At 33.7% G+C, this 10315-nt stretch overlaps 1 long non-coding RNA gene across 1 annotated transcript; it reads right to left on the reverse strand.

Annotated features, from left to right (window-relative positions):
- Window positions 1–3458: 3458 nt before the first annotated feature.
- Window positions 3459–7260, reverse strand: LOC134260681 (uncharacterized). The gene is made up of 3 exons (XR_009990604.1): window positions 7220–7260; window positions 6186–6372; window positions 3459–3806 (listed from the first exon to the last, which is right to left on the reverse strand). It is a non-coding gene; the product is annotated as an uncharacterized LOC134260681 (long non-coding RNA).
- Window positions 7261–10315: the final 3055 nt, after the last annotated feature.

The raw sequence follows: 10315 nt of genomic DNA on the forward strand, positions 1-10315 counted from the left end.
GTCATAAATTTATTTTATTTAAATGTACAACGAAAAAATCAGGTTTCTCTTTGCTTTATTACTAAACCCAAAAACTGGAACAGTCCTGCTTAGCTACAAAAACCTATTTTACCAGCCTTTATGAAATTACAGACAGTGTTAGGCTTTGAAAGACGACACATCGATGCAGTCGAAACTAGTGCTAATTGTAACGGGGACCGTTACAATTTTCCCCAAACGCTCCCCAACTCCCTTTTGGTGCCATATTCCCTGTAAGCTTCATTAAATAAGACAAACTCGATGCATTTGAGATTTAAAACGTTTACCCAGAAGTGTACAAAGTTCATTCAAATTTTAGCATTGCACGCGTGTCGTGAATGCATGTGCGTAATGACCATATCATCTTGTCTACACAATCTATTTTTTAAATATACTAAATTTTTAAAGTATTTAATCCAAAAGTATTAAAAAGATACGCTCATTCAAGTGTTTTTTTTTTTTGCTCATTTCACATGCACGCAAGTGCACACTAGCATTAACCATATCTTCTTGTAGATGTCCGTTACATCTATCTATTTTAAATCTCCCCCCTTTTTAAAACGAAGGGAGTTATAGCTGTTAAAGTTTCCCCAATCGATTGCAGCGCACAACATGCACGGGGTTGCATGTGCATGGTGACCATATTTTCTTGTAGTAGTCCAGTATTTACTATTTAAATCCCATCCTTTTTGGTTGAAAATCAAGGGAGTTATAGCTATTTAAAGTTTAAGCCAATCAGATTGCAGCGCACGTGCATGCACGTGTTTTCATGATAATTGCTATATATCATGTTGTAGGATATACTAATGCATGGCTATTTTCAAAATTTAAAGGATTTGTCGAAAAACAAGAAAGATATTGAGACTTTAGTTTCAGCCAATCAGAACGAAGCGCACGTGCATGCCGTGAGATCGTGCTATTTTGCCCATGTCATATTTTATGTTCTAATATATCCTTATATTATAAGTTTCAAAGCATTTCATCAAAAATTATAAAAGTTACGCCTATATCAATTAAATCGGTCATTTCACATGTTGCACGTGCACGCTCTTGCAAGCACGTGCGCGCAAAATGACCTTCGTTCCGCAAATCTACATAACATGTCTACTGACCCTAAAAACATTTCACCTTGTCGGATGTATGTTTAAAATATTCCCAAAAAAAACCCGGGAAGAAAAAAAAAATAACTAGTGCTAATTGTAACGGGAACCGTTCGGTCCCAAACGCCCCCCCAACTCCCTTTTGGTGCCATATTCCCTGTAAGCCTTATTAAATAAGCAACATCTTGTCTACACTGTTTTATCATTTGCCTGCACCACGGATGATGCCATACCTTCTTTGGAGTCCATTATGTCTATCTATGTTCTTAATCCCATCTTGTTTGATTGAAAAACAAGGGAGTTATAGCCATTTAAAGTTTAAGCCAATCAGATTGCAGCGCACGTGCATGCGCGTATTTTCATGAAAATTATTATATATCATATTGTAAGTCATCTTAAAGTATGTTTATGTTTTAAATTTCAAAGCATTTGAAAAAAAACAGAAAAGATATTGAGATTTTTGTTTCAGCCAATCAGAGCAAAGCGCACGTGCACGCACGTGCATGCATGTGAATGGTGACCATACCATCCTGTAAGTCCTTTATGCTATCTATGGAAATCCCATGCTTTTTGCTTGAAAATTAAGGGAGTTATACTCATTTAAAGTTTCAGCCAATCAGATGCAGCGCACGCGCATGGCTGATTTCATGAAAAATTTTATTTCATTTTGTCATCCTAATGCATGTCTATGTTATAAATTTCAAAGCATTTCATCATAAAACAAAAAAGATATTGAGATTTCTGTTTCAGCCAATCAGAGCAAAGCGCACGTGCATGCGCGTGAGTTCATGCAAATTTGCCCATGCATCTTATCTACACAACTTATATATCTTTATGTAATAGTTTCTAAACATTTTATCAAGAAATATAAAAGTTACAACCATATTAAATATATCAGTCATTTTACTATTGCACGCGCCCGCACGTGCATGCGAATGCGCGCAAAATGACCTTCTTGGCACATCTACACAACATGCCTACTAACCCTAAAAAGGTTTTAACTTAGTTTGGTGAAATTTCTGAAACATTCAAAAAATACGGAGAAGAAATAAGAAGAAAAAAGAATACTAATAATAATAATAAGAAACAGAGTAAAAACAATATGTTCCCAAACTTCGTTTGGGGAACATAATAATAATAATAACTAGAGCAAAGCTCGTTGCAAAGCAACGAGTGGGTCTTCCTTCCTAGCGATAAGCAAAAGATTAAATGTTTCTGTCTAGACTGTCAACTTTGCTAACATTCTTTTTTTTCGATTTGTCTCAAAAACCCTTATTTGAATTCTTTAATTTGGTGTGAGCATGAGGTCTAAAGGGTACTCTCTCTAACAGCATTCTTGAAATCGTATCCACAACAGTTTAACTTCCAATATTATGACTTTTGATATCGGATATATCATGTTTTTCAATTATTTTGTGAAACGTGTCATACTACAGAAACATAAGTGTTTTGCTACTTTACCATCTTAAAAATGGCTTTAAAATCATTTAATATACAATATAACTAGGTAAATAAAATAAACAAATTATATAATAATTCAAAAAATCCAAATGTATTTATAATAATGATAAACAATCTTCATTAGTTGCAATCAGTAAGTAGAACAATACTTTTATAAAAACGAAGAAAGTGTTGTGTATGTTTCGAATTTGAAGCTTTCCACTAGCAACTGGTTCCTCAATAGGAGTGTAAAATTCTCTAAAAGGTATATTGTGAACATATTACATATGGCTGTGTATTTTTTTTTAGCGGCTTTGGCAGAATGCAGCAATCACTAAATCAAGTACAAAGAAAAGTCTTGTACATAAACAAAAATAAGAATATCTACGCTTACTTATTCAAAAGTAAATTTCCCCCAAATATTGTACAAGCTAAAAATAATACTTTTAAAGCATTAAAGAAACAAATCTCTTTGAAGGTATTGCCCTGCATAAGAACAATTTGAATCCCCTGCACTAAGGATGCTCTGTGCCAAGTTTCACTTTGGTTCTGGAAAATGATATTGTGAAATTTTAGACAATTATAAATGGATAAAATTATTTTTTTAAAAAATTTACTGGTTCCTTTAGCTCAGATGGGCTAATAAGTATGCAACAGGCACATTTTTGGGATTTGACATTGAAATGCGACTGGACATCTCTTCAATCTTGTTTTAGAAAACTACATGTACATGCCCTATGTACTAAATTTCCCTTTGGAATCATACACATGTTTATGCCTTTAATTAGTTGTGTGTGCCAAAATAACAATTTTTTTACATTATACTGTAAAAAATACACAATCATGTATAACAAGATCTTATATTCCTGCTGAAGACAGAGGATCTATCTTAATAGTCTAAACTTTGAAAGGGAAGACCTTAATAAAGAGGTCAACATGCTACACAAACAAAATATTATTATTTTTAAAAATAACATTTATTCCAATGTAATTACTGGTACATGTATTTCTTTACAAAAACTTTTTCACTTGAAAAACGAGAGCAATTGATATGTTCATATTTGTGGATTTATGTTGTCAAATTAAAATTTAAAAATGATACACAGTGTGTTTAAAAATTGTCTTCACAAACCAAAACTTGACTTATTTTCACTATGCTGTTTATTCCATGTCACATCCAAACAGATGATCTTCTGGCAAATCATGGTCATGCTTGGTATCAAAATTCAGTATTCAGATGAGTCACATCTATCCAAAAGAAATTGAAATTTTTTAATTTATAATTCTTTTACTAATAAAAAGTGCAATTCATGAGATTATAAATTAGATTATCAAATTGAGAGATAAGATTTGCACATTTTCTGTGTATAATTTGTAAATTTTAATGTACTCTTTCATCAATTAAAAGAAGTTTACACCAATTAAGGCAGTCATTTATGCTATCCCCTAATAAGACAACATACAAGTGCAAAGTAATCTCACTAGTGGGTTTAGGATAATGTGCTAGAGTATTTATGACAACATACTAGCACGAGGTGACAATGTGCTAGCATGTCCAGTGATAATATGCCAGCACACTGAATCCAACATGCAGTGAAGAACACTCAACAGATTGTTTAGAGTTGTGTTTGCATGATATTTTGTTTTGTGTAAACACAGCAGCGCGTTTTTTAAAGCTGCATTGGAGTGGCAGTCTTTGAAATTAACATGCTAACACACTGCAACTTCACATATTGGAACACCATAATTTTAAAACTCGCAAACCATTATCTTATGATTACTAACTAGGTAATTGCAACTGTAAATGCTGAATTCATGGGGAAAAAATACCGGTAATTCACTGTATATCTGAGAACTATCGTTTTAAAAGGCTTCCAGATAGGGCCACTTGCTAAAGCTCAATAGCACTTTCATAAAAGCGTGCCATCTTTCCGACACAAAAGACGCCATTAGGCTATAACCGCTCGCCATCACAACACTGATAAACACTTTCGCACTAACACAAGTTCGCACCACACGCTGTCACACTAACACACAACACACTGTCACGCTAATACAATTTCACACAACAAAATATCAGGCTAACACGAGTTCACACAACACTGACTATCATGCTAACACAAATTCACAAAAACCCCTGTCTCGCTAACACAATTCACACAACACGCTGTCTTGCTAACACAAGTTTTACACAACACGCAGTCTCGCTAATACGAGTTCATACAAAACACTGTCTAGCTAACACAAGTACACGCAACACACTGTCACGCTTAGATGAATTCCACAAAACACTGTCACGCTAACATGAGTTTACACAACACGCAGTCTCACTAACACAGACACAATACACTGTCACGCTAACACGAGTTTACACAATACACTGTCACGCTAACACAAAGTCACAAAACAGGCTGTCTCACTATTCACTAACACATGTTCGCACCAAATGCTGTTGCGATAACACACTGTCATCCTCATACCATTTCACACATCACACTGTCATTCAATACCATTTCACACAAAACACTGTCAGGCTAACACGAGTTCACACAACACACTGTCACGCTAACACGAATTACAAAAAAGGCTGTCTCATATTCACTAACACAAGTTCGCACCAAACGCTGTTTCATAACACACTGTCATCCTAAACCATTTACACAACACACTGTCATCCTAATCCATTTTACACAACACACTGTCAGGCTAACACGAGTTCACACAACACACTGTCACGCTAACACAAATTCAAAAAACATGCAATATCGCTAACACGAGTTCACATAACACGCAGTCTGGCTAACACGATTACACAATATGCAATCTCGCTAACACAGTTCACACAACATACTATCTGTCTAACACCAGTTCACACACAAATTTTCAGGATAACAAGTTCACACAACACACTGTCACGCTAACACGAATTCACACAACATGCTGTCTCGTTAATAAGAGTTCACACAACATGCTGTCTCGCTAACATCATCATGAGTTTACACAACACGCAGTCTCGCTAACATGAGTTTTCACAACACGCAGTCTCACTAACACGAGTTTACACAACACGAAGTCTGAGAATTGAGTTTAATCAACACTCTGTCTAGCTAACACGAGTTTACACAACACACTGTCACACTTACACTTTTTACACGATTTCACACAACACCTGTCCCGCTAACACGAGTTTACGCAACATATCTAAACTAACAAAATTCACACAACCCACTGTCAAGCTAACACAATTAAGTTCACAAAACACACTGCCTTGCTAACACAAATTCATGCAACACACTGTCTCGCTAACACAAGTTCACACAACACACTCATTGCTGAGTTTAAAGTAAAGGTCTACCCTAATTTGAAGAGGTTTAACACTAACATATCTCTAATTAGAAAGAGCTTCAAATTTAAGACAAAAACATTTATGCAGTAATGTTCCTTAACATGCATCTGGCATATAAAAAGAATGAGACCTTAAAAACCTCACAGTACATGTTTACTTAGCTAAGTAAAGGTCTAAATTGATGCTATTCAACAATATATATCAACATCTCTAAGTATGTGAATAGTGAAATTCTCAAATAAATATTATAAATCAAAGTATCAATAAAAGCTGAACCTTACGTCGCAGGTTCCAATCCCATTGCTAAATGCTTTAGACAGGTTACTCCTATGAGACTGCATAAACCAAAAATTCTGTGTCACGGTAGGTGTTAGCACAAAATGGATCTCAACTTAAAAGGGAATAAGTGCTGAGTACAAGTCTATATTTGCAGCTAATACCATCCCAAGTGGTGGGACCATGAAATGACTGAAAAATGTATGATTAAGGCAAATAAACAAACATTAAACCATTACAGCAGTCTTATCAAACAAAAAAAAAACTTTCTATGATTACAATTTTTTTAAACAAATTTCTTTTGCAATTTAACTGAGCAATATTTGTCCTTTTTTTGTCAGTAAAGTTGATTTAAATAATTAAACTTTTTTAGAACATCTATTTATAGCGAGTCCAGACAGCAGCACAAATTCCTGCCCATGATGCGAGCTCTTATGATAAGACCTTGGCAAAAGAAGATTGTGACTTGCACATTGCTCCACACAATTTTTCCGCAGTGTACTTTGGACCCACGGTGCTTAGCTTCTTTTAAAATGTTTAAGCTACATTCAAAATTCATTTCTATTTAATTTGAATTAGCTATCCTTACTCATGTTCACATTAGCTAATGGGAATAATTTAATGAGCAGTGAATTCATTGAATTAAACATTTAATAAACTCTCACTGTGAACACTAGCATTTATGCACCAAATGTCAAATGCGGCTTGACAAGCACAATCTAAATTAAAACTAAATAAGTATCTGCCCTTACCCTTACAGTCACACTGTCAATATATAATTAGTTGAATATATTCTGTAACATTAAGTGCAGTTTGAATTATAGAGTATGATCACTATGATAGTTAGTAGGACTGTTGAAATTACATCCTCAAATTTAAAAAAAATAAAATATAAAGCTGTGGGGTTTACAAGGTAAACAGAGACTTGAACTGTAAAACAGATAATATATCGGTGTGTCTGTGTATTTTTAATAACATCAATGTATGTCACTGTCATGTAATCAGTAGTGTAAATTTTAAGTAATAAAAATATTCTAACCTTCATTCCAATGGTCCAAGCCAATCATACATTAAAATGTCGCCGTCAGCTTTTCATCACTCGATACAATTATCACTGGGGAATCCGAAGCAGAGTCAAGAGTGTTCATCCTTGTTAATGTGACAGTCAGAATTTCCTCGTAAACAATTCACACAAGATTCTTAGAATATATGAATCGGGATAATTCTGCTTAGAATAATGTTCCAGAGAAGTGACAAAGTACTTCGTTCTGCAGATTAAATGAGTGTACATGTCTACAAACGGATTCTTTGTGAGAAAATGTTCATTTTCACAAATCATTCTATTTTCAGTTTGTAAACCATGGAAAAATGTGTCCGACGTCACTCGAAGGGGCACATTAAAAACGGGATATACTAGAGACCTGATATTTACCTGACGTTTTAATTTTTAATTAAATGGTAATATTGAGTATTTTAAATTACTTATTTACAGACTTTATGACTTCGAGGCATATGCTATACAAAAATTCAATTGTTTGGAACATTTACAGACAAATTTGAATCAGGTCAAATCAGTGTTTAGTACATCGCGTCTTTTGTACCTTCCTATTTCCCACAAGCCGCGCGTTGTTTACAAACAACGCGAAAAAATCCTCTAAACTAGGTACTAATTATTGTTGTGTACATCATCACATTTTAAAATTATTTGAATAAAAAGAAAACAAAGAAACACCAATCAAAACTATATCTTTTAGATGCATCAACTAAAAATGTGCACATGTATGCAGTAAAGGCTTGGCTGGCTATATGACAACTTGTTCCTGAAAGGTTTCTCACATACATGTACTTGTTTTATAAAAAAATCAATTAAATATAGCTGGAAGTTTTTTTTTTTTATATCAAATGACAAAATTTTATAAGTTGAAATTATTTAGTCAAACTTTTTCATAATATACCAATATTTTTAGCTATCAGAAAAAAGGGGTATAGCTATTAACCCCCAATTTGGGGCCAGCCCCTTTTCATTAATCAAATATGAAAGCTCTCGTAATTACCCACAACTTTTGTTATATATTTCTAACCAAATTATTCTCGGTTTAAAAGTTATTACACAAAAAGTAGCAAAAATTCAAAGAAAAAAATTACTGAAATTTGCCGTTTTTTAGCTTCCAAACTTTAGGAAATCAGCTTATAATTTTATCGTTCTGCACATCTACAATGTATTGGCTACAAATTCTCCACTTTTTTTGTAAATATCTTACGTCGTTCTTGAGATTTTTAGTGGAAACGAGACATCAAAATTACCAATTAAAGGGCAATAACTCACAATTAAAGGCATGCATCAAAAAATTGAAAACAGGTGTAAATAGGTTTAATTACAAGGTATCTAACCTGAAAGTTTCATAAAAATCAGTCCAAAGGTCTTTGAGAAATCGCCTGTCAAAAATCGAACGGGAAAAAAAAAAATAAAATAATAATAAGAAACAGTAGAATAACAGTAGGGTCTTCCGAAGGAAGCGGAAGACCCTAATAATAAACATAAGAAACAGAGTAAAAACAATATGTTCCCCAACTTCGTTTGGGGAACATAATAAGTATTTCATTCTACAGTGAAATATTCATTTCAATTGCACACGTTTGATACGTGTTTCTGATCTGATAATGTTTTGATGACGTTCGTGATATATTGGAGAATAAAGTCCTCGGCATTTCTTTTATCTCTGCAATGACCGTCACCGTAGAATTCTTAATGATTCATATTATATGAATACACGTGCACTGTTTCTTTGGTAGATAATAGACTTGAGTACATGTTACATTTCAAAATTGAATCTTCACGTCCTATAGACGTTCTTCACATAAACATTTATATAAATTTTGTACTTCCTTAACATAAGTATGGGCTATATTTTTATTTGTCAGAGACATTTTATTGCCAAAATTAGGTAAAAGTGTTCTCTTCAGGGTCCATTTTTTTTATTTATAAATAAAAAATATATATATGTCCAGTGCAAACATTTTATCTAAATACAGAGAGAGTACTTACATTCGATATACCTTGTCCTTTCCATTTCCATATTAAAAAGGAAGGGTACAAAATACTTCCTGTTTTCAAACTCCTTATGTGTAACAAACATTGAGACGATTAAGATGAGATGCTTTTTAAATCGTGCCTCTTCTGACGTCCTTATCACTGATATTCAAACAATACGTTTTTAAATGACTATTTATAACAGCTGTCAAGTAGATTCCACTTCTTTCCGGTGTTTAAACCCTTTGAATCAATTGAATAGCATATTTTCATGTAATAAATAAATGAATTATAAAATATTTAATTGTTGCAATACTTATCCTACTTTTCTACCATATACCATGACGAAGAAAACCCTTGTTTCATTGTACGATTCAAGCAAAGTCTTCATTTCTCCGCAGGATATTACAACGAGAGAAAAAAGATTGATTTATTTAAAAGCAGGTCATATTTGAAAAAAAAATAGTGATGACTGATAAAGATGAAATTGAACATGTTGAAGGAAACATATACCCGGTACTAAATGAAAACAAATATAAATTATAAAAAAAATTCGATGAAATTATTGTTTGGCAGCCTTATTTTCTCATTGTATTTCAGATTAAAAGTTACAAAATTGTAGTACTTGAGAAGTTTTTCCCGTAAAACTTCATGTAGAATCGCTACAATGTAGCTTGTTGAGGTAGCTCTAATGGAGCCTTTGCTCAAGGTTATGAAGTAGGGTGTAGATCCTCTGGCGATGTAAGGATCAACTCATTACTCCAAGAATTCCATTGTGGGACGTGGAGACCTGTTCATCGGAAGAGACCGTATAAACCGAGATCCTGTTCTACAGAAGATGTTAGAATGAAAAGATCATCCACTGCTCCGAAGCCGGTAACGCGGAGTATAGGTCTAAATTGCAACCCTCCACTGGCAACTGGTGTGGTTTCAATACGAGTGAAAAATTCTAGGAGACGCCCAATAAAAAAAAACGATAATTGCTTCACTTTAAGGTACATTGATACTCTGATAAGAAGGATAACTCTTAATGACATAAATGTTTATTATTCCTTTATAAATTTGCCAAGTTGAAGTGTCTTTTTTTGTCCATTTTGCCCCGAA

The sequence above is a fragment of the Saccostrea cucullata genome, unplaced genomic scaffold (assembly GCF_032062105.1).
Source record: "Saccostrea cucullata isolate Sc308-1 unplaced genomic scaffold, CSIRO_AGI_Scuc_v1 ctg18109, whole genome shotgun sequence".
NCBI classification, from domain to species: Eukaryota; Metazoa; Mollusca; class Bivalvia; order Ostreida; family Ostreidae; genus Saccostrea; species Saccostrea cuccullata.